The sequence below is a fragment of the Nicotiana sylvestris genome, chromosome 2 (genome assembly GCF_000393655.2).
Source record: "Nicotiana sylvestris chromosome 2, ASM39365v2, whole genome shotgun sequence".
Lineage (NCBI taxonomy): Eukaryota > Viridiplantae > Streptophyta > Magnoliopsida > Solanales > Solanaceae > Nicotiana > Nicotiana sylvestris.
The window spans coordinates 135,416,434-135,424,389 of NC_091058.1; the positions used below are offsets into that span (position 1 = coordinate 135,416,434).

General features: G+C 33.1%; 2 non-coding genes across 2 annotated transcripts; both read right to left on the reverse strand.

Moving 5' to 3' along the window:
• Positions 1-5,754: 5,754 nt before the first annotated feature.
• LOC138886663 (small nucleolar RNA SNOR75) lies at positions 5,755-5,844 on the reverse strand. Its single transcript, XR_011405711.1, has one exon. It is a non-coding gene; the product is annotated as a small nucleolar RNA SNOR75 (small nucleolar RNA).
• Positions 5,845-6,943: 1,099 nt separating this feature from the next.
• LOC138886665 (small nucleolar RNA SNOR75) lies at positions 6,944-7,033 on the reverse strand. The gene has a single exon (XR_011405713.1). It is a non-coding gene; the product is annotated as a small nucleolar RNA SNOR75 (small nucleolar RNA).
• Between the last annotated feature and the right edge of the window lie 923 nt (positions 7,034-7,956).

Genomic DNA, 7,956 nt, shown 5'->3' on the forward strand with positions numbered 1-7,956 from the left:
CATCCACCATAATGTGATATTTATCATAATACTCCCCCTTGGATGTCCAAATATAATGTGCCTCGTTAAAACCTTATTAGGAAAAAAAACTCTATGAAAAAAAATCCTAGTGAAGGAAAAAGAGTACACATGTTTAGAAATACGCCTTTTGGTTGCCTCGTTAAAAACCATGCAAGGAAAACCCAGTGGGACAAAACCTTGTAAGGGAAAAAGAGTACAACGCGTATTAACTCCCCCTGATGAGAGCATCAACTCACATCCTTGAGTCTTCGCATCCCAATTTTGTACGCCATTTTCTTGAAGGTTGATGTTGGTAGAGATTTGGTGAACAAATCAGCCATATTATCACTTGAACGAATTTGTTGCACATTGATATCACCATTCTTTTGAAGATCATGTGTAAAAAATAACTTTGGGGAAATGTGCTTTGTCCTATCTCCTTTTATGAATCCTCCCTTCAATTGGGCTATGCATGCTGCATTGTCTTCATACAAAATTGTGGGTAGTTTTTCACACTTCAAACCACATTTGTCTCGGATAAGATGTATTATAGACCTCAACCAAATACATTCTCGACTTGCTTCATGAATAGCAATTATCTCAGCATGATTAGAAGAAGTAGCCACGATTGATTGCTTAGTCGATCGCCAAGATATGGCAGTGCCGCCACATGTAAACACATAACCTGTTTGAGATCGAGCCTTATGCGGGTCAGATAAATACCCAGCATCGGCATAACCAACAAGATCGGGATTGCAATCATTGCCATAAAATAAGCCCATATCGGTAGTCCCTTTTAGATATCGCAATATGTGTTTGATCCCATTCCAGTGTCTCCTTGTAGGAGCAGAGCTATATCTTGCTAAGACATTAACCAAAAAAGTTATGTCAGGCCTTGTAGTGTTAGCAAGATACATTAGTGCACCAATTGCACTAAGATATGGTACTCCAGGATCAAGAAGCTCTTCATTCTTTTCTTGAGGTCGAAACGGGTCCTTATTCACATCAAGTGATCGAACAATCATCAGAATACTTAATGGATGTGCTCCATCCATGTAAAACTGTTTCAATACCTTTTTAATGTAGGCAGATTGATGAACAAAAATCTCATTTGTCAAATGTTCAATTTGCAAACCGAGACATAATTTTGTCTTTCCGAGATCTTTCATCTCGAATTCCTTCTTTAAATAATCAGTTGCCTTTTGGAGTTCTGTAGGAGTTCCAATAAGGTTTATGTCATCAACATATACGGCAAGTACAACAAATTCCGATGTTGTTTTCTTTATAAAAACACATGGACAAATGGCATCATTTATATAACCCTCCTTTAATAAATACTCACTAAGACGGTTATACCACATTCTTCCTGATTGCTTTAGACCATACAAAGATCTTTGCAATTTGATTGAAAATGTTTCCCGGGAATTTGAATTCTGTGCGTTAGGCATTTTAAATCCCTCGGGAATTTTCATGTATATCTCATTATTAAGTGAGCCGTAAAGGTAGGTTGTAACTACATCCATTAAATGCATGTCAAGCTTTTCATGGACAGCAAAACTAATGAGATAACGGAATATTATAGCATCCATAACAGGAGAATATGTCTCTTCATAATCGACACCAGGCCTTTGTGAAAATCCTTGTGCAACAAGGCGTGTCTTATATCTTTGTACCTCATTTTTCACATTCATTTTGCATACAAAAACCCATTTGTAGCCAAGAGGCCTAACACCATTAGGTGTTTGGACTACAGGCCCAAAAACTTCACGTTTTGCAAGTGAACTTAACTCTAATTGGATTGCTTCTTGCCATTTTGGTCAATCAAGTCTTTGTCGACATTCTCCAACAGATTGAGGTTCAAGATCCTCACTTTCTTGCATAATGTTAGATGCAACATTATATGCAAAGATGTAATCTGCCACTATATCCATTCGATTCAAATTTGTCTCAATATCGATTGGATTTATTGATAGTTCCTTATTTTCTTGAGTCTCAGGCTCATTAATTTCCTCATGAATCTCAGGATTGGTTAAATCGTGAATTTCTTTATGAGACTCTTTCGTAGTGTCATCTTGATCATTTGTTTTTCTTTTTTCTAGGATTTCGATCCTTAGAACCTAATGGTCTGCCACGTTTTAGGCGTGCTTTTGACTCATTAGCTATGACATTAGAAGATTGTCCAATAGGGACATCAATACGGATTGGAACATTCTCTGCAGGGATATGTGATTTTGTTATCTTTTTCAAATCTGTAAATGCATCTGGCATTTGATTTGCTATTTTCTGCAAATGGATAATCTTTTGCACCTCTATGTCACAAATAGATGCACGTGGATAAAGATGAGACAATGATGTATTTTTCCACAAAATTTCACGTTTTGTTTCACTAATTTCTCCCCCTAATTTTGGGGAAAATGCCTCATCGAATCGACAATCTACAAAACGAGCAGTGAACAAATCTCCCGTTAATGTTTCAAGGTAACGAATAATGGAGGGTGATTCAAATCCAACATATATTCCTAACCTTCTTTGGGGACCCATCTTGGTGCGATATGGGGGTGCTACAGGCACATATACAGCGCATCCAAAAATTCTTAGATGAGATATATTAGGTTCATGACCCAAAACTAATTGCAATGGGGAATATTTGTGATAATTTGTCGATCTGAGACGAATTAGCATTGCTGCATGTAAAATGGTGTGACCCCAAACAGAAGTGGGCAACTTCTTTTTCATGAGTAACGGTCTTGCTATCAATTGCACACGTTTAATTAAAGACTCTGCAAGGCCATTTTGAGTGTGAACATGAGCTACAGGATGTTCCACTTTTATCCCAATTGATAAGCAATAATCATTAAATGCTTGGGATGAAAACTCAGCAGCATTATCAAGTCTAATAGACTTAATTGGATTATCGGGAAATTGTGCCCGTAATCGGATTATTTGTGCCATTAATTTTGCAAACGCGAGGTTGCGAGATGACAATAGGCATACATGAGACCATCTAGAGGATGCATCTATTAAGACCATAAAATATCTAAACGACCTACTAGGTGGGTGAATAGGTCCACAAATGTCCCCTTGTATACGTTCTAAAAACGCAGGGGACTCAATCCCAACCTTTGTTGGTGATGGTCTTATAATTAATTTGCCTTGATAACAAGAAGTGCAAGAAAATTCATTATTTAAAAGAATTTTCAAATTCTTTAATGGATGCCCATTTGAGTTTTCTATGATTCGTCTCATCATAATTGATCCAGGATGGCCCAATCGATCATGCCAAAGTACAAAAGTATTGTAAGCAGTAACCTTTTGGTTTAAGGTAGAATGTGCCTCAATTGCACTAATATTTGTCCAATACAGGCCACAAGATAAAGATGGGAACTTCTCAATAATTCTTTTCTTGCCAGAGACATTCTTGGTAACGATGAGATATTCCATATTATTCTCATCTATTGTCTCAATATGAAATTCATTTTTGCGGATATCTTTAAAACTCAACAAGTTCCTCTTGGACTTGGAGGAGAACATTGCATTCTCAATGATAATTATTGTTCTCATAGGCAGAGTTATAGTAGCTCTTCCAGAGCCTTCAATTAGATTACTACTACCAGAAATTGTAGTAATATCTGCCTTACACATACTTAAATGAGAGAAATATTTCTTCTCTTTGAATATTGTATGTGTCGTACATGAATCAATTAAGCAAATATTTTTATAATTGAACTTTGATCCAAGTTTGCTTTGAAAGATATCCATATTTGCTTCCCATAGTTTGACATACAAAAGAAGTATATGAATAAATATTAGTATTTTTAGAGAAAAATGGAAAAGAAATAAAGTTAAACCAATAATTCAATAGTAGCCTTTAATGCATTTTCTGGCAAATTCTAATTATTATACAAATAATTACGCAAAAAATAATACAAGTACACATATGACTAATACAACTACAACAAATTTATTTACAAGTATAAATTATTTGTATTTTCCTACACATTGTATGAAACATAATTGATCCGTGTAAGAAAAGAACATACTCATAAAACAAATTGAGGGTGAAGTAACAAAAGTTGTTCCAGGGTGCTTGTAAACCTTTTTTAAAGAGAATTAAAGCAATGTATAGGAAAGTTAAAATCGTTAAAAGATCACTGAGACTAGAATACTAATTAATAGGATATTACTCATTGTTTGTGAAATTTATAAAATTTCGGAAAAAAATAGTCTTAAGAACTACATAAGAAGAATTATAGAGTGCAATAAAAATTACGCGATGTTTATTCATTACATACTACAAATAGAAAAGCATAAAAATTAAATTGCTCAATCATCTCTAACCACAGATCCATCACCGATCAAGTGGTTTATAATTTTTTTTTTCATCAAGGTGCTCAAAAAAATCTGTCACATCCAAGTGGGTGATGTCAAATTCATTATCATAGACAAGATTGGCTTCAGAGCCTTTATTCTTCTGAGATGCTTGATAAAGCTCAACCAAATGTTTTGGTATGCGATAATTTTTTGCCGGAAGAGTGACCAACTTTAAGTTGTCATATCTTTCCTTTAAACCATTCCACAAAATAAATGGATCTTTCACTGTGAGATATTCAATTTTCAACCCTTCATCAAGGTGATGGCGCAAGAAAATCAAGGCTTTAGCACAGTCTTGTGCAGATGTTTTATCTTTATCTTTAATGGCGTCTCCAAGACCTATTGCATCTAAATGGATTTCAGCATCCAATACCCATGTCATATAGTTCTTGCCCGAAATTTCAAGGGCAACGAACTTTCTTTTCATAATATCAGACATTTAAAAAAATACAAATTTGAGAAAAATTATACCTTAATTTTCTCAAAGTTCTTCTTGAGATGGTAGAGCCTCGTGCTGATAACGTGTTATAAAATATAACCCAAAATAACAATATAGAACAAGCAAAACAAACTAAGAGATATAGAGAGAAAGAGAGGAAGAGAGATTCTTATTTCTTCTTCAATTGTGTGTATTTTCCTATCTATTACAAGGCCTTTATATAGGCATAAAAAGTGAAGAAAATATGTCATGGAATATGTCATTGAACATATAAAATATGTCATTGAATATGTCATTAAGCATTTGAGATGAAGATCATGGAAGCAGAATAGACATCCACCATAATGTGATATTTATCATAATAATCTCCACTTTCTTTCACTTGTTCTATAAAATGTAGTAATTAAACGATTGCTTGCTTGTATTCTGTTAATTTTATTTCTTTCGTTGTTTGTTACTATATTCTATTTCTATTTATGGTTTTTACTATGTCAATTGCTATAATTGTTAGAAAAATAACTTCCAAAAATTGGCTTATTGTTCTTTGTTTGACTATTTTCTTTATTGATGGTTAATTAATTTTAATTAGCTAATGCAAATTAGAATAATTCATTTAAAAATCCAACAAGCTTTCAAAACTTTTAATTCATACAATCCAAAAGCAGTAAAAAAAAAAAAGAAGAGATTATTTGGATCTCAATGCTTATAATCTTTTTTAAGGCATGTCGATCACGACAATTAATCTTTTTACTAAATCATTTTTTAGATCTGTTAACTATCACACGTCTGTTATCTTTCATCTCAAAAATGACACAAGTTTTAACTGCTCATTGTAACACAGCACTTTTAAGTTAGAAAAATGCCTCAACTAAATTTTTTGAAGATATAAGAAAATTGTCGAGAAGAAAAGCAGAAACAGGAATAAGGCTAAATGGAGTAAGAGTTCCTCTCAGACAAATGCCTCGTATTGTCCTCACGATTTAAATTGAATGGATTTCAATCAGACTCGTCATCTTTGTTGTTCATCACTGAGGCACTCCAAAACCAGCATCACTTGATACATGATTTTAAAAATTGGAAAACTTACAGAAATTGTGATACGGAAATGTAGTAACAATTAAATATCATTCTTTTTAAAATAAACTATTATGAAAATAGTGCAAACTAAAATCGATAGGAGCATAACAAATCAAAACATTAAATGATCTTTAAATTTCTATTTATAACATTACAATTCTTACATTACTAATCTTGCATTAAAATTTGCATTATTAATTTTGCGTAACTTGCTTCAAAACTAAATGACCCCCAATAATTCAATTTTATATGACGTTGCCAACTTGTATTAGTGTGCTTGGTTTAACTGTTGAGTTTTAATAATATTTATAAAATAGATATGAAAATTATCATATTCCCAAATTGGAGAAAGAGGTTAACAAAATTATGATGACAATTTCATTTGTTTTTCTTTATTTTAGGAAGAAAAAATAAACCAACCTGTACTAATAGCATGTTTGGCCAAACTTTTTTTTTTAGTCAAAATTGGCTTCTTTTTTTTACCGTAAGCACTTTTGGCCAAAATTGTATGTTTGGCCAAGCTTTTGGAAGAAAAACCGTATTTTTCAGCAAATTTGGAAAAACAAAAGAAAATAGTTCTCTTACGTCTTTTGAGAAGCATTTTTGAAAAAAATACACTTTGAAACAGTTTTTTAAAGTTTAGTCATACACTAATTTCTGCTCAGACTTATTTTTCAAACTAATTAACCAAACACAAACTGTTTCTAACCAAAAATACTTTTGAAAAAAACACTTTAGAAAATAAACTGATCTTTGCATCTTGGCCAAACGGACTATAAGTTTTAGCTACGCACATTATTCAACAAATGAGCAGATCATGTTGAATCTGAGTTGCAAAGATTTTGTTTTCTAAGTTAAGATGCAATGAAATTGGGCAACGACGGCAGTTAATATGTAATCTGCAGATTTATTTTACCGGCTGTCCTCAAAGAGACATAAATATTTAGCAATAGTCACCAGAATTATCTAAAATTTGAAGGAAAAACTTAAAAGTTAATGAATGGAAAAAAAATTTAGCAGAGCAAAGAAGAAGAGGGGTGAAATGTAGTAGGGAGTTCCTCTCAGACAAATGCCTCGTATTGTCCTCACGATTTAAGTTGAATGGATTTCAATCAGACTCGTCATCTGTTTTGCTCATCACTGAGGAGATCAAAAACTACCATAACTTTGGGAAACACATGAAATGAAAGTAATTAAAGAAAAAAAAACTAAAGCTACAAGGCAACATAGATTGCCATTAAAACAAAGTATAGTGAAACATAGTAGATCGCCTTAGGTAGGGCAGACGAGAGATGCAGCAATCGGTTACGAACCAGTTTGTACTTATAGGCGTGAACGACTTTAGGGTTTACGGTTTTTGTTAATATTGGTAGGGCTGGCCCAAAATGGCAACAGTCGTCTGGGCCAGGATTGACTAAGCTGAACGCCCAGCTTCTGGGCTTTTCTCATCAATTCATTAGAAAATGGACACAAAGCATAGTCTCTAAGAGCTTGTTTGAAAAGCGTAAAAATTGCACGGGGCGTCTTATTTGGTCGACCTCATTTAATATATGTTCATTTTTTTTTAAAATTTTAATTTGTACCCACTTTTTAAACAAGTCCAGCCCCATTTCTCCTCCTTCGTTTTCTTCTTCTTCTTCTTCTTCTTCTTCTTTCTTCTGTTGTTGTTGGTGCTGCTATAAAACTTCAGTTCATGGGATGTTTGTCATAAGTATGTTTATCAGATTATTTAAAAATAAATTATAAATAATTACGTAAGTTAGTAGACAATAATTTGTGAATATTTTCATGTACGGAAAGTTTAAGGCCACACTTAGTGATTCTTTTCATGATAATTTTGTTCTTTTCACGTTTATTGTTTCCAAAATTTATGATTTAATTACTGTTGGCAATCTGATTACTTATTTAGTATGTTAGAAAGCTTTTTCAAAAACTTCAGCTTATATAGTGCTGAAATTTTTACAAATGAACTAAATAACTTCAGCATCTTTTGCTGAACTTTTTAAAAAAGCTTTATGACAAAACTAATGAATCCAGGACAAAAAAACTTCAGCTTATTTAGTGCTGAA